Here is a 7,146-nt window from a genome sequence, read left to right as displayed (position 1 = left end):
ATTTTGATTTCTTCCTTGATCTCATTCTTGACCCATTCATTGTTTAGTAGCATTCTATTCAATCTCCATGAGTTTGAGTGTTTTTGAGTTTTTTCCCTAGGGCTGGTTTCTAGTTTCAGGCCCCTGTGGTCAAAGAAGATGCTTTCTATGATTTCAGTTTTCTTGAATTTTTTGAGGCTTGTTTTGTGTCCTCTCTTATGGTCCGTCTTTGACAATGTTCCATGTGGATTTGAAAAGAATGTGTAGTTTGCTTCTTAGGGGTAAAAGGTTATTATAAATATCAATTACATCCATTTCATCTAGCACATTTTTTCGATGCCACCATATCTTTGTTGATATTTTGTTTGGAAGATCTATCCATTTTTGACAGTGGGGCATAAAATTCACTAGTATAAGTGTGTTATTGGATTACAGGTGAAGTGAAAGAAGGAGAATTAAAAATACACAATGAAAGAGAGAACAAGGAAAACCATTCAAACTACGCAATTTAACAAATGAAGTAAAAAATGAAAAAGAAAGAAGGGAAATAAAAATACTAATAAATAAAATAAGAAAAAATAATGAAAAAATAATAATACAAATTAACAATATCTTGCAAGTTCTCTGGAATAGGAAAGTGAAATTTCTGTCAGTTTCTCATTTGTTGGGATGACCCCACTTTCAGTCTCATTCTGGTCTTTTCACAGATCCAGGTTTTATTGTCTCACTTGTGGGAAAAAAAACAGAGAAAAAAGAGAGAGAATAAAAGAAAAAGAAAGAAAGAAGGAAAGAAGGAAAGAGAGAGAGAGAGAGAAAAAGAAAGAAAGAAAGAAAGAAAGAAAGAAAGAAAGAAAGAAAGAAAGAAAGAAAGAAAGAAAGAAAGAAAGAAAGAGGGAGGGAGGGAGGGAGGGAGGGAGGGAGGGAGGAAGAAAGGAAGGCAGGAAGGCCTCCAGGTGGCTTTATACCGGCCAAGCGAGTTCTGCTGGTTTTTCCTGCTGTGGTAGGGTTAGGGTGAGGGGTATTGGGTTTCACTTTTCTCTCTTCCTGTGATTTTGCACAGATTGGGGCCACGTCTGAGCCAAACTCTTCACAGTTGCCTAGTCTCCATTCCATTTCCACAGTTCCCTGACAGGCTGCCACTGCCCTTCTGTGCTAGGCCTATGCATTCAGTCCACCAGTTGTGCTGTCCTTGAGGTGTACCAATTAGGGGGACCTCACACACTGTCTTCTCACTCTTTGCTGTCCTAGGTGCTAGGGACTCTCAAAGTCTCTTCAGGGTAGTTTGCCTCCCCCACTGAATTAAGTCTTTCATGGGACTGGTGACTCCCTGAGCCCTGATGCTGTTCTCTGTGGGGTCATGCCTCCAACTTCCTCTTAGCAAGCCAGTATGACCCTGCAGGGTGAGAGTGCTTCTACAGCAGGGGGCATGTGTGAACATGTGTGGTGGGGGTGTTGGGTGGGCCTATACTAGTATTTGTTGTTGATAGTGGGATTGCAAGGGGAGTTATATTTTATGGATGTGAGTTTGTTCCCTGGACTTTGTGGTTTGTTTGTTGTTGTTTTTTTTTTGGTAACACATCCACAACAGCGTACAGGATGTGATGGATGGAGTGACCCTAGTCAACCAACTGAAGGGAAGGATGTACAAGAGAACTGCCCAACAACAAACAAAACCTAATTACATCCAGAGAGCCAAAATAAATGACATCCTAGGAGTAGCAAGTTCAGATGATCAAGGAGACTGCAGCACTGAATCTCACAGGTTTCCTACCATAGAAGTTCACACTACAAACCCAAGAAGTCAGAACAGATCAATTTAAGAAAAAGAGGTTACAAGTCTCTATGGTCAATTAATACTCGACAAAGGGGGCAGCAACATAAAATGGAGTAACAATAGCCTCTTCAACAAGTGGTGTTGGGAGAACTGGAAAGCTACGTGTAAAAAAATGAAACTTGAGCATCAACTTACACCATACACACAAATAAATTAAAGGTGGATAAAAGATATAAATATAAGCTGCGACACCATTAAAGTCCTAGAAGAGAACACAGGCAGGAAAATCTCAGATATTTCACGCAGAAATTTTTTTACTGACATGTCTCCTAGAGCAAGGAACATAAAGGAAAAAATAAACAAATGGGATCTCATCAAAATAAAAAGCTTCTGCATGGCTAAAGAAAACAGTATCAAAATTAAAAGAGAACCAACTATATGGGAAAACATATTTGCCAATGATACCTCAGACAAGGGTTTAATCTCCAAAATATATAAAGAATTTACATGACTCCACTCTAAGAAGACAAGTAACCCAATTAAAAAACGGGCAAAGGACTTGAACAGACACTTCTCCAAGGAGGACATACAGAAGATCCAAAGACACATGAAACAATGTTCAATATCGCTAGCTATCAGAGAGATGCAAATTAAAACCACAGTGAGATACCACTTCACACCAGTCAGAATGGCCATCATAAACAAAGCAACAAACAACAAGTGTTGGAGAGGTTGTGGAGAAAAGGGGTCCCTAGTGCACTGTTGGTGGGACTGCAGGCTGGTACAACCACTATGGAAAGCAGTATGGAACTTCCTCAGAAAACTAAAAATGGATCTGCCTTTTGACCCTGCAATTCCACTGCTGGGACTATATCCTAAGAACACTAAAACACCAATACAAAAGAACCTTTGCACCCCGATGTTCATAGCAGCACAATTTACAATAGCCAAGTGCTGGAAGCAACCTAGATGCCCATCAGTAAATGAATGGATCAAAAATCTATGGTACATTTACACAATGGAATTCTATGCAGCAGAAATAAAGAAGGAGCTCCTACCCTTTGCAACAGCATGGATGGAGCTGGAAAGCATTATGCTAAGTGAAACAAGCCAGGCAGTGAAAGACAAATACCATATGATCTCACCTTTAACAGGAACCTAAACAACAAAACAAAGAAACAAGCAAAATATAACCAAAGACACTGAAATAGAGGACAGGCTGACAGTGACCAGAGGGGAGAGAAGAGGGAGTTTCAGGGGGAATTGGAAGGGTTTACATGGACAAATTTAAAGGACACATAGACAAAAGCTAGGGGGAGGGTGATAATGGGAGGGAAGTGGGGAGGTTTGGGTGGGTGGGCTGGAATGGGAGTAAAAGGGAGAAAACTGTACTTGAAGAATGATTAAAGTAAAATTAAAAAAATAAAAAAAAACAAAGATGCTCAGCATGACTAGCCATCAGAGAGATGCAATTAAAACCACAGTGAGATACCACTTCACACCGGTCAGAATGGCCATCATAAACAAATCAACAAACAACAAGTGTTGGAGAAGATGTGGAGAAAAGGGAACCCTAGTGCACTGTTGGTAGGACTGCAGACTGGTGTAGCCATTGTGGAAGACAGTATGGAATTTCCTCAGAAAAGTAAAAATGGAATTGCCTTTTGACCCAGCAATTCCACTGCTGGGATTATATCCTAAGAAGCTTGAAACACCACTCCAAAAGAAACTATGCTCCCCAATGTTCATAGCAGCACAATTTACAATAGCCAAGTACTGGAAGCAGCCTAAGTGTCCATCAGTAAATGAATGGATAAAAAAAAAAAACTATGCTACATTTGCATGATTGAATACTATGCAGTAGAAAGAAAGAAGGAGCTTTTACCCTTTGTGACAGCATGGATGGAACTGGAGAGCATTATGCTAAGTGTAGTAATCTGGGCAGTGAGGGACAATTATCATATGACCTCACCGTTAACTGGAATCTAATCAACAAAACAAACAAGCAAGGAAAATGTAACCAGAGACATTGAAATTAAGAACAATGTGACCGTAACCTGAGGGGATAATGAGGGGAAGGGGCAAGTGATTTCAGGAACAAGTATAAAGGACACATGAAAAAAAAAAACAAGTGGGTGTGGAAGCAGGGAAGGGAGGTGGGGATGGCTGGGGTGTGGGCAGGGAGGTGGGGTATATGTGGACAACTGCAATTAACAACAACAAAATAATTAAAAAATAAGAAACAAGAACTTAAAAAATGAATGACCCAGTCTTAATAAGGGTGTAAAGAGATTAAGTCTATTATAAGAAAGGAGAGGTCATATGAGATGACCTACTGAAAGAAAAATGATTTTGAGAGGGTGGAGGGAGAACACTAATAAGAGTTGGTAGTTGGAGCAATGTGAAGAGACAAAATAAATTTTGTATCCTGAATAAAAAAGGAATTAAGAATGTGAAGTGTGAGATGGAAAATGTGTAGCATTAAGTTTAAACTAAAAAACTAAAACAAAATGAAGTGTAAGAGAGAGAGAGAGAGAAAATGGAAGGAAAAAAAAGTAAAGACATAATAAAAATATAGGAGCCTAATTGGAAAGATCCACCATAGCACTGTCAACAACAAAACAGCTAAAATTAATATTGGTGGGATGGAAATAAGCCAAAAAAAAAAAAGATAAAAGCTTAAGAGATGTCTGTAGGAATGGAAAGTGATTTTGAAATGATAGAGGGAGAGTGAATACTAAGAGTGAGGAACAAAAACCATGCTAAGACAGGGAAAAATTAAAATTTGAGATGAAAAGAAAAAATGAGAATAAAGAGAAATAAAGGGGCAGGATGAAAGAGAAAAAGAAGAAAGAAAAAGAAAAAACAGGCTAAGACAGGGCAAAATTAAAAATTTCAGACAAAAAAAGAGTAGGAGAAGGGACTGGTAAAATTTGATATTTGAAATACAAAATAAGTGAAGATAGAGAGATAAAATTGAAATAATGTAAGAACAACTACTGTATCCACAGTCTACTAGCAAAGATTGCTAAAGGTGGAGAGAGAACACGATTATTTTAAGAGCAGGGAAAAAGGATGTCAGATGACCATTGACAACAAAATTGGTTTTTTGAGGCTGAATGGGGTAGAAATAGTAAGAATGCAGCATGGAAATAAGTTGTAGCGAGAGAGAAAACAAAATTTTAAATGAAAATAATGAGAGGAAAGAAGAAGATAAAATAGGGTTAAGAGAAGGGAGGGGCAAAATATGTGCATTAAAATAAACTATAAAATAAAATCTAGTGCCTTAATATGCACAAACTTGATGGACAAGAAATGAGTGTTAAAAGCTATGCAGGAAAGAAAATATTGTACATCATGAAGAATATCACAGTAGATTTTGTCTTGGTAGCCTCTAGTATTTACCACTGTTTTTTTCTTTCTGGATCCTTCTCTGGTGATGTCAGATGTTGACCCTGTCTGACTTTAGGCAGCCTCTTCAAGACTTCCAGGGATCTACTGTCTATGGCTGTCTCCAGTTGTTAATCTAGTTACTCTGCACTCAGCAGTCAGGCTTAAATACGATAGGGTGAGGCAGAATCCTGCCTGGGGTTGGGGCTATTGTTTCCCCTCAGGCTGCATCTGCTTAGAGGGGAGTGGCCTGCCTGAGCACCAGGTAGCTGCCTGTGAGTGCTGACTCAGCACTGGGATCCAAGAGGCTATTCTCTCAGTTTTCTCCCTAAAGCTTCCATCCCCAGGGTCTCCTCAGGCGTCTCTATCCCACTCTTCCCCCACCTTTTCTGGAGCCCAGGGTAAGTGGCTGCAAATGAAAATTTGTGTGTTGAACCTTTAAACAGCTCTTTGTGTCTCTCGTGGTCTGTGTCTGTCAGAGAGCAGCCCTGCCACTTTTTGCCACTGGTTGTTATCTGTATACTTTTTGGGCTCTGATGCTCTTGGCTGGGGATCCCAGATTAGGGTTTAGAGCCCATACTTCTCAGGGTAATCTAACCAGCTGCTTAGTTATCCTCATGGTGCGGCCACCTGTGGGCACCCAGCCAGCCTTCTCAAGTCTCCACTGTACTCCTTACCAGTCAGGTTGTACTGAAGCTGATTCCTCTGTCTGAAGTTATAAGGCTTCTCTCTCACTATTGCTGTTGCTTGTTTTGTGTGATTTCTCCACAATTTCGTTGTAATTCCAGATTGATCCTGGGAGGAGGTTAGTGTGACTTCCATTCACCCTTCTATCATCTTGTGCTGGGTGTCATTTTTTTAAATTGTATTTTCAGATTATATTGCTGATGCAGACAGATGTTATTGATTAATTTTTTCAAAATATATTATGACTCAAAAGAGTTTTCACAAATAGTACAACATTCCTGTGAATCCCTCACCCAGCTCCCCTGTGAAAACATCTTATTGAGTACTTAATCAGAGCATATGGTCAAAAACAGGAAATCGACTTTACTACTTTGCTACTATGCATTAAGTACAGGCCTTATTCAAATTGCTCATTTTTGAAATGGATTTTTATAAGTTGATTAGGTGTCTGGAAATTTTGCTGAACTCTCTCATTCGTATAGCTTTTCTGTGGATTATGTTGGGTTTTCTGCATAGGTGATCATATCATCTGAAAATACAAACAATTCTCATGCCTCTTGTTTGTTTGTCTTTATCACTTTGGCCAGGAGTTCCAGTTCTGTGGCAACAGAAGTGCGGTTGGATGTCTCTGTCTCATTCCTGATTTTAATTGGACCTTATGCAAAAGTTTCCACTAAGTCATTGATGTTAACTTTCACAGGTTAAAAATATTCTTTTGAAGTACTGGTTTGCCATCTGTTTTTCATTTTAAAAATATGAATATGTGTTGAACACCAAAAAGAGTGTGGTGAAGGCCAGGGGAAGAAGGGCAGGTGCTGGGTGGGGGTGGAGAAAAGAAAAATGGGGTAGATCTGTAATAATGTCAACAATAACATTTTAGCAATAATTTTTCATAATATTGCTCACTTTTTAATTCATGCCCTCTCTAATTATTTTTCATTCTAAAATTTGATTCATATCTTTATTATATCCTTTATTATGCTTATCATTTTCTGCCTTATTGATTTCTGTTATTTCCTTTCTTCTGTTTTTGAGCTGTTCTCTTGTCATTGCACCGCTTCATGAGTTGAAGGCCCAACTTACTGACATCAGCCATCCGGTGTCCTGATATGCATGTCTAGCTACAGTTTCCTCTCAGCCTTGGGTTAGCTGTGCCCAAGATTTGACATGTGGCATTTTCTTTATCACCTGCTTTCAAGTGTTTGGAAATTTCCCATTGTGCCCCTCAAGACCCATTTCCAACCCACGACCTTCCTTTCTGTGCCTAGGTGGTCTGTGTCGGATGCATGCACATAGTGCCCTGCCCTCGACCTCGG

This window comes from Phyllostomus discolor, chromosome X (genome assembly GCF_004126475.2).
Source record: "Phyllostomus discolor isolate MPI-MPIP mPhyDis1 chromosome X, mPhyDis1.pri.v3, whole genome shotgun sequence".
Classification (NCBI taxonomy): Eukaryota; Metazoa; Chordata; class Mammalia; order Chiroptera; family Phyllostomidae; genus Phyllostomus; species Phyllostomus discolor.
Note: the sequence above shows the minus strand (reverse complement) of the source record.